Raw genomic sequence first — 9,815 nt, 5'->3', positions numbered from 1 at the left:
TAGTGATGCCATCCAACCATCTCATCCTCTGTTGTCCCCTTCTCCTCCCACCTTCAATCTCTCCCAGCATCAGGGTCTTTTCAAATGAGTCAGTTCTTCGCATCAGGTGGCCAAAGTATTGGAGTTTCAGCTTCAACATCAGTCCTTCCAATGAATATTTAGGACTGATTTCCTTTAGGATGGACTGGTTGGATCTCCTTGCAGTCCAAGGGACTCTCAAGAGTCTTCTCCAATACCACAGTTCAAAAGCATCAATTCTTCAGCACTCAGCTTTCTTTATAGTCCAACTCTCACATCCTACACATGACTGGAAACACCATAGCCTTGACCAGATGGACCTTTGTTGGCAAAGTAATGTCTCTGCTTTTTAATATGCTGTCTTTTTTAATATGCTGGTCATAACTTTCCTTACTTCCTTCCAATAACTAAGCATCTTTTAATTTCATGGCTGCAGTCACCATCTATAGTGATTTTGGAGCCCAAAAAAATTAAGTCTGACACTGTTTTCACTGTTTCTCTATTTGCCGTGAAGTGATGGGACCAGATGCCATGATCTTCATTTTCTGAATGTTGAGTTTTAAGCCAACTTTTTCACTCTCCTCTTTCACTTTCATCAACAGGCTCTTTAGTTCTTCTTCACTTTCTGCTATAAGGGTGGCATCATCTGCATATCTGAGGTTGATATTTCTCCCAGCAATCTTGATTCCAGCTTGTGCTTCATCCAGCCCAGAATTTCTCATGATATACTCTGCATGTAAGTTAAATAAGCATGGTGATAGTATATAGCCTTGACATACTCCTTTTCCTATTTGGAACCAGTCTGTTGTTCCATGTCCAGTTCTAACTGCTGCTTCCTGACCTGCATACAGATTTCTCAAGAGGCAGGTCAGGTGGTCAGGTCAGGCCTTCCCTGGACTCCAACAAAATACTTTACTCAGAACCCTCCCTCCCCACCTATCTGGAATTTTCTTGCCTCCTGTCCTCAGCCTGGCTGATCTCACCCTATTCAAGGGCTAGCTGAAGCCCTGTGTCTTCCAGGAAGGTTCCCCAGTTATTCCAGCCAGCGGTTCTTGCTCTCTGCCTCTCTCAGCTCCTTAATTGTCTCATTCATGTTTGGCCAGTCTCTACCACTGTCCTTCTTTCTCCCCACCCATCTTGAAGACAGGGACTAAGAGGTCTATACTTCTGTGCTATCCCCCACCAAGCACTGTGCTGAGAATGTAGAAGCTTGTGATAACTATGGATTGCTTGATAGAAGCGTCATGCCATCCTTAGCAAGCTCATGAAGTATCACAGCTGAGGGATGCGAGGGGGCCTTCTTTCTCCATATGAAAATGAGGTGAGCCTGAAGTTATGTGGCTTCTCCAGGGCACAGGATTAGGCATCTGAAAACAGAGATCCTGTAAGTTCAAATCCTACTGAATTCTCTTCATCCTCTTTAAAAAGGCCACTTCAGCTCTTGAGATTGTATTTCTCCATCTACAGCATTCACACCAAGATGCAGAACTAACCCTCCTCTTCTCTGAACTCCCTGAGTAGCTCGCTGAATGCCGTGCTGTGCTATCATCAGACCACCCCCAGGAAGACTTGCTCTGGTGATGCGGGAAACACCCCTTCTGTGCTTATCAAGAACGCCATCACCTCGCCTTCCAGAAGAATGATCTAGGGCAGTGGTTCTCAATCTTTGGTTCTGTGTCAGAATCAACACAGGCGGGAGGGTGGGTGGCAGTGTGAAATGTTGATGCCAGAGCGTGCACGTAATCCAGACATCTGGATATTTGACAGATCCCCCAGCGATTCAGAGAACAATGAAAATCGAGTTTTGGGTTTTCTTTAAGTACATTTATACTGTTTCTGTTTGTTTTTTAATTATGTATTTATTTGGCTGCATTGGGTCTTAGTGCGGCACGCAGGATTTCTGTTGGAGGCCCACGGACTCTCCAGTTGCGGTGCACGAGCTTAGTTGCTCCACAGCACGTGGGATCTTAGTTCCCTGACCAGAGATCGAACTCGAGTTCCCTACCTTGCAAGGCAGATTCTTAACCACTGGACCACCAGGGGAGGTCCCAAGACTCGCGGATTGAAGTACAGCTTCCCTAACCTGCAAAGCAAGGGCACAAATAAGGGAGCCCTGTGATACCCTTCAGCCATGTTTTAATAGCAGAGTGCGAAACCCTGGTTAACTGACTTTAACTCAGCTTGTTTTGTTCCTGTGAGAGATGTTTTCAGGCAACAGGCATGGATTAACCTGGCAGCACTCAACTGCAGCCGACGAGTCCCACAGAAGTCCTCATCTCTCACAGAGCACCCACGAGACCTGGTTGAGGCAATTGTACAGAGATTCTGACTTCCTTAGAGTGGTCCCTCTGGAGGTGACCCTGACCTTCCTAACATCACAGGAAAGGCGTCTGGGGGCTGAGGGTATCGCCTTACAAAAGCCAAATCAGACGAAGAATCTGAACCCTAAAACGCCCATCATGGCCTAAAACGCCACTCAGTCTTGACGTTCAGGCCTGCTAGACCCAATAAATCGCTTTTCCGGCATCTACTCTGGTGAAGACTTTTCAGGGACTTATTATGCAAAGCTGCCTAAGCAAGACGGAATTTATATTGAACCTGGCCATGATTTCTGAGCTGCCACTGGGTGTTCTGATGACATACACAACTCAGGGTGGAAGTCAAGGGGCTGCCAAGGACAGGAGACTGGAGGCAGGAGGAAAACAGAGTGATTCCTTCCAGTAAATAATGGGAGGGTGGGGGCGGGGAGTCGGAAGAGGAGGATGCTCTGGGGAGGAAGAAGACCGCCGCTTTTCTGGTGTCCAAGGTTTGCCTTTCAAATGGCATCCAGACGTGACAAAATAAATCTCTCCTCTGGAGCCTAAAGAATGTGTAGAATGCAACCAACTTTCCAAAGTGGGGGAGGGGGATGCTTTATTTAGGGTGAAGCATACTTAGAAAACACACACCCATCACATCCTCATTCATTGATTAAGCAAGTATCTTTAGTTTCTCTGGTTCATAGACTGAGTCCTCTCTGAAACCCCAGCTGTGTGCTGGGCACCAGCATGCTGTCTCCCGAGTGTGATTGCCAAGAGAAGCCGACCATGGATTAGAGTCAAGTCTTGGGCAAATACATCCTCAGACCCCATCTTTCCCGCTGGAGTAGAAGAGCCTCAGCGCTGCGCTCCCCAGTAAAAGGAATATTCGTCTGGCATTTAAAATACAGCCACAAAGAACACGTGCTCTGTAGTCAATTCTCAGTGCAGCAGACCAAGTGATCTTTTTAAAATGAAATCTGATCATGACATTCTCCTCCTTAAATCCCTCCAATGGCCTCAGTGCACTTAGAATATAATGTGAACAACTTCCTGTGGCTATGGGGCTGTGCCCAACTTTCCTCCTTCATCTTGTCTCCTGCCCCCTCGTCCCTGCACTTCTGTCCCTCTAATAAACCAAAATCACCTCACCTCAGGACCTTTGCACATGCTTTTTCCTGTTTCTGGTATATGATTCTCCCAGATCTCGTGGCTGGCTTCTCTTTTATTTAATCTAGGGTAGCCCAACCTACTCTCCTCTTGTGCTAACCCTTACTATCTCATATTCTTTTTTTTTTTTTTTCAAACTATCTATCACTCTCAAAAAAAGTCTTTCTGTTTTCTCTTGGCCTGCTGATCATTGCCACATAACAAAACTGTGAACCCTGGATGAGGAAGGTCTTTATCTCACTGCCTACAGCTGGATCCCCTACACATAACACAGGGTTGGCACATAGGAAATGCTCATCAGATAACGCTGAACAAATACAGAAAGATCCAGGCCAACCTGCAGCAGAGAGTTTGCAGGGTGTGGAAGCCCAGCCTTCTGGGGGACAAGAAGGTCAGTGCTAGGGAGAGGCTCCCAGCAATGCAAGAATCACACCAGCATCTTCTCACTTGTGATCTTCCCAATAGACTCAGCAGGTTAGACAGTGGGGGAGTCTACTATCCATGCCCAAATCCTGCTCATGACCCCACAATGCCACCTACACAACCCAAAGCCTGAAGAGAAGTGGGGCCAAGCGGATAAATGCTGCCATTCATGCCATCAGCCACTCCTTTCTACGCCCGAAAAAGGACATTCCAGGACTGATGTCGGCACTGTAAAGCAGCAGTGGCCAGAACATGGTCTCCAGAGTAATTTGCTCCAGTTCCCTGAAAGGGACTCTCTCTGAATTAACCTCCTCTGCATGTTCTTTCTTACAGAGCAGATCCGTGTCCTCGTCCAGAGCCCAGAGCCCACGGGTGGTGGCCGGGGCAGGATCAGCATGGGGGTGGGGAAGCACCACTGGACGGGAAATCAATGGGAACCTGAAGGTCATCTGGAGGGCGCTGTCTCCCCATCATGCACCTGCTGGGATGGGATTTGTGGTCCTGACCCCGCTTGGGGGCCTCTGCCTTCCTGTCAGAGTTGGTTAAAATCAGCCTGCAGAAGCAAACGCCCTGCAGACCGAGTGATCTCTGGGCTGTCCTTCTAAGGGACGTCAAGCCGAACAAAGGAGAACTGAGTCTCATTTAACCTGCTGCAAGGTTGAGAGTCACCCCAATTTCTCTTGGAAGCCCCCTGGGAAAACTGTCTCAGGTCTGCTGTTTTTGGAGGCACAAAGCTGTAAACCTTTTAATAAGGACAGAACGAAGCCAGGCTAATATGACCAGCCTGTCCTGAAATTTAAATTCTCTGGTGGAAGAGGTAGAAATATCTTGAAAACTCAAAACCAAACTGAAAGGTGAGTGCACTCTAGAAATACCTAAATACCTCATGACCTCTACATCCCAGGATAATGACAAAGGACATCAAAACCTCCATCCTGCTTGAAGGAGGTCTGTTTTTCTTCCCATCCCTACAAGAATCAGGAAACATGAATGTGTTTAGAACCTGATTCTCCTTTCCTCATGGACCTATTTTCCCAAGTCCTCTCCCTTCCTTCCCTCCTCGCTACCTCCCTTCCTTCCTTCATTCCTTTTCCCCTCCCTTCCTCTCCTCCCATGCCTTTCCCCATTTTCTTCCCTCAGTCTTTCTACCTCATCAAGAGTCACTTAACATATAGGACGGGAGAAAAGCATTCAGGCCACATCCATAACCCAAAAGTTGAAGATGACTCTGGTATAAAAATGAGAATGAGGGACTCCCATAGCAGTCCAGTGGTTAAGAATCCAAGCTTCCGCTCTTTCTGCCATCTTTGCGTGCTGCCAGAATGGTACGCATGAATGTTCTGGCTGATGCTCTCAAGAGTATCAACAATGCCGAAAAGAGAGGCAAACGCCAGGTCCTTATTAGGCTGTGCTCCAAAGTCATCGTCAGGTTTCTAACAGTGATGACGAAGCATGGTTACATTGGCGAATTTGAAATCATTGATGATCACAGGGCTGGGAAAATTGTTGTGAACCTCACAGGCAGGCTAAATAAGTGTGGAGTGATCAGCCCTAGATTTGACGTGCAACTCAAAGATCTAGAAAAATGGCAGAATAACCTGCACCCATCCCATCAGTTTGGTTTCATTGTACCGACAACCTCAGCTGGCATCATGGACCATGAAGAAGCAAGACGAAAACATACAGGAGGGAAAATCCTTGGATTCTTTTTCTAGGGATGTAATACATACAAATAAAATGCCTCAGAGCGGGGGGAAAAAAAAAGAATCCAAGCTTCCACTGCAGAGGGCAATTGGTTTGGTTCCTAGTCAGAGAACTAAGATCCTGCATGCCACACACAGTATGGCCAAAAAATAAAAATAAAAACTCTGAGCTTCTAAGATATCCTTCAAAAAATAAAATAAAATTTTTAAATGAAAAAAATAAAAATGAGGAAGAGACACCCTCTACATATTTACAGAGGAACGACAACATGATAATGATCATGGAAATAACAGGGGCAAGGTTTCCATTTACTGGGCACTTACTATGTATGCCAGGCACTGTTCCAAGCACTTCACACGCATAATCTCATTTCATCCTCACAACAACCCCATCTTAATATTTCCTCTTATTCCACAGGTTAGAAAACTGAGGCACAGAGAGTTTTAAGTGATGTGCCTAGGGTTTTAAGTGGCGCTGTGAAGACAGAAGCCCAGGCAATTTCAGTGCAGAAAACCCCATTCTTGGCCACTACGCTATCGGCTCCAATGGGGACACCGCTACCGCTTCGCAGAGTAGAGCCTCCAGAACTAGAATGACTTGAGCAACACTTCCTTTTTGGAGGCATCTGGTTTCTCTAGCATCATCACCAGTTTGCTGGGTAATCTTAGTTGTTTCTCTTTGGGAGCCTCTGCACATAGTCCAGAGGTACCCTCCTGTAACAGAGTCACCCTCAGTAACTCCAGAAGTAAGGCGGGGGCTTTCCTGGTGGCTCAGTGGTGAGGAATCTGCAGGAGACGTGGGTTTGAGCCACCTTCCTGAGTCAGGAAGATCCCACATGCCATGGGGCAACTAAACCCACACGCCTCAATTACCAAAGCCCAAGCCCCCGAGAGGCCCATGCTCCACAAGAGAAAGCACCGCAGTGAGAAGCCCGATCACAACAACCAGAGAAAAGCCCTCGCAGCAACAAAGACCCAGAATGGCCAAAAATAAATGATTTTTTTTAAAGAAGTAGGTTTATGATGGGGTTGCCTGAGAAGATGCCATCAGAGAAATACAAAATATTACATATGTGGTCTTCTTGGGTGGTGCGGTAGTGGAGAATCTGACTGCAATGCAGGAGACTTGCGTTCAGTCCCTAGGTCAGGAAGATCCCCTGGAGAAGGAAATAGCAACCCACTCCAGTGTTCTTGCCTGGGAAATCCCATGGACAGAGGAGCCTGGTGGGCTACACAAGAGTGTAGCTCCCCCGCCCCCTACAATGGGGTCACAAGAGTCAGACATGACTTAGCAACTAAACCACCGTCACCACCACTGTGTGGTTTAGAAACCAAATGCATCCCAAAGGTAGACAGGTGGTTATGGCCTCTGAGAGGCCCTGTGGTTCTGAACATCCACTGCAGGGAGGAAAAGAAAGATGCCAGGTTATCATAGTCTAGAGTCGGATTTAATACTCAGAGTGTTAGAGATCATCTGGTCTGATGCCTTTGTTCTATTGCAAGGAAAATCAACCACCAGAGAAGTGAGGTGACTTCCTCCAGTCACACAACAGCAGGGCTGAGATTCAATCCTCAGTCTTCAGGCTCCTAGTTTAGGAATTTCTCCTCTGTTTACAGCAGGGCCCTGAAAACTATAGTCCCTGGGCCAAATCTGGCCCACCATGAATTTCTATAAATAAAGTTTTATTGGAAGACAGTCACACCCATTCGGTCATGCATTATCTGTGGCCACTTTCACACTGTAGTCGTAGAACTGAGGGGTTCCAGTGGAGACCACACAGCCTGCAAAGCCTGAAACAATTACCCTCTGGATCTTTACAGAAGAAGTGTGCCGACTCCTGGTTTATAGCATGAGCCTTGAGTAACGAAAAGACTCCATCTTTGAAATGAAAGAAAATAGAATGGGAACCCTAAGAGTCTTAAGCAGATAGTTTTACAATTATCTCAGCTGGGCACAACTTAATAAAAACCCATAAATACAGTTAATAATAAGGAAAACAAGCACTAGCTCACCCTACCTATTTAATAATTATCGTTAACCACAGTGAGCAAACCTCATCGCTGAAAACTTTTTTTTCCAAGCCTCCCTCAAAAGCCCTTTTTCACTTATGAAGCACTCTGAGTCGAAGGGCAAAATGATGCTTCGTACTGTTGCACAGACCTCATTTCCTCCTGGTGAGCTAAAGGCTGCTGCTGAGACAGCAGAGGGATCGGGAGCAGTGCCCCTACCTGGGGTGCTCTCTGTCAAGGAGGAGGCGTCAAAACTCACTCGTCCCCCATCACTCCAAATAAAATTGCAGGAACAACCAGGCACAGCAGATACTCTCACTCATGCCTCTTCTGCCTCTCGTGCCTCCCTGCCTCACTCATCATCTCTGTCCTCTCCAGAAAGTGATCAGGATCAGTACAAGGCTGACAGAAGCATCCCAGCTCTTGGCCGTTTTGATGAGGATGGTCCATCCCGTGGAACAGAGAGGGATGGGACTTGGCCCCTGATGCCTGAGGTGGAATCAAGGCTGGAACCTCGGTTCCAGGTCAGAGATGGAACTTAGGCCCTGTGGGTAGGCAAGTCTCTCAGCCTGGCTGGGCCCCCAGGTCCTGTCTGTAAAATGGAAGAGACTCACCCTCACATATTGTAAAGGATGGACAACAGGCAGAGCCAAATTAGGGATAAGGCAGGCCAGCCAGGCAGCACCACCACCCGCCCCCCATCACCCCTGTCCAATCTCTAAGTCATACTAAAACACCACCAGGACTGTAGAAAGTTGGAGAGGCTTTTATTTACCAGCATCATCTTAGGCAAAGAACTTCAAGAAGTAGGACCCAGTTTGTATGGAACAGTCCTGGTTCACACTGAGGTCTTTGCGTAAAAGTTAATACCTGCTTTCCCTCTCAAAAGTGCCTTTGCCTTGCTGACAGATGATCAGGTCACCCTATGGATAAGCTGTGTAGAGTCAGAGAACGATAAGGTCCCCCCATTCAGAACTTGTCCGTGATGGCAGTAAGTGGGCTTCTAAGCCAGACAGGTCCAGTTTGGTCAAGAGTCGGGGTGCAGGTCTGGGACTAGAACCGAATTGTTTGGGACAAGAAAGGAGAGACTCCCCCAGCGACCCTGCTTCTCTGGCGGCCCCTTACCCAGCCCTTTGCCTCTTCTTATATTTGTTACATAAATGTTTACAGAATATCAGCCAAAGCCTGGGAGGCCCTGGAGAGAAGAGAGGGCTTCAGAAAGTACTGTAAGAGCAGAGATGTGCCAACGGGTATCTACAACCTGCCTACACTGCTAAGACCTGAGCCGCAATCCCCGGATCAGGTCCGGTCCTGGCCCTTCACAGAGCCTGACCCTGACTCATTCTGGGGGCCCTGACCCAAGTGAAGCTAGAGCCTCCTTCCCATCTTAGAAACTCCTCCTCACGGGGCTGCCCCTCCTCCACCAAGCCTGCTGAAGCCAGGTCTTCCAGGAACTCCGCCATTAAGAGAGCTGAGAGGCAGGCAAAAAGAAAGTTCCAGAAGAGCCAACATGGACCAGAGGCTGAGGTCTGCAGGGAGGAGGGACGGGCAGGGCAGCTGATTAGAGGAAAGGTAACAAAGGAGGAGGTCCTGAATATTCACTGGAGGGACTGATGCTGAAGCTGAAGCTCCAATACTCTGGCCACCTGATGCGAAGAGCCGACTCATTGGAAAAGACCCTGATGCTGGGAAAGACTGAGGGCGGGAGGAGAAGGGGATGACAGAGCATGATGAGATGGTTGGATGACATCACCAACTCAATGGACATGAGTTTGAGTGAACTCCAGGAGTTGGTGATGGACAGGGAGGCCTGGCGTGCTGTGGTTCATGGGGTCGCAAAGAGTCGGACACGACTGAGCGACTGAACTGAACTGAACTGAATGAAGGAGAAAGAGGAGAGGGAGGAGGAGGTGGGACAGGAGTCAATATCGCAGAGGGAGCAGCCTGCAGCGCAGGCCTGCCCCAGGGCCATCAGTATCTCTTCTGAGGACAGGTTATCTGGGGAATTTATGCTCTCTAATAATTACCTTGCAGAGGGTTCCACTTATCTTACCAGAAGAATCTGCCAGTTGCCAGACAACACAGGGTTCTGGCTAATTCCACCCACAGTGCCCTCCACCTCCACCCTGGCCCTCCCAGCTTCCCAGCTCCCGTCCTCTGACCTCTAACCTCTCCTTCTCTCTCTGGCCTGAGG

The 9,815-nt window shown here is 48.0% G+C and overlaps 1 protein-coding gene and 1 pseudogene across 5 annotated transcripts in view; one reads left to right on the top strand and one right to left on the bottom strand.

Annotated features, from left to right (window-relative positions):
• DPF3 (D4, zinc and double PHD fingers, family 3) overlaps positions 1–9,815 on the bottom strand; it is a 295,296-nt gene that overhangs the window by 187,247 nt on the left and 98,234 nt on the right. The gene's annotated exons all lie outside the window — the stretch shown is intronic.
• On the top strand, positions 5,216–5,656 carry LOC105000105 (annotated as a pseudogene).

Source organism: Bison bison, unplaced genomic scaffold (genome assembly GCF_000754665.1).
Source record: "Bison bison bison isolate TAMUID 2011002044 unplaced genomic scaffold, Bison_UMD1.0 scf7180017864368, whole genome shotgun sequence".
Lineage (NCBI taxonomy): Eukaryota > Metazoa > Chordata > Mammalia > Artiodactyla > Bovidae > Bison > Bison bison.
This window is presented reverse-complemented; position numbering and strand designations above follow the sequence as displayed.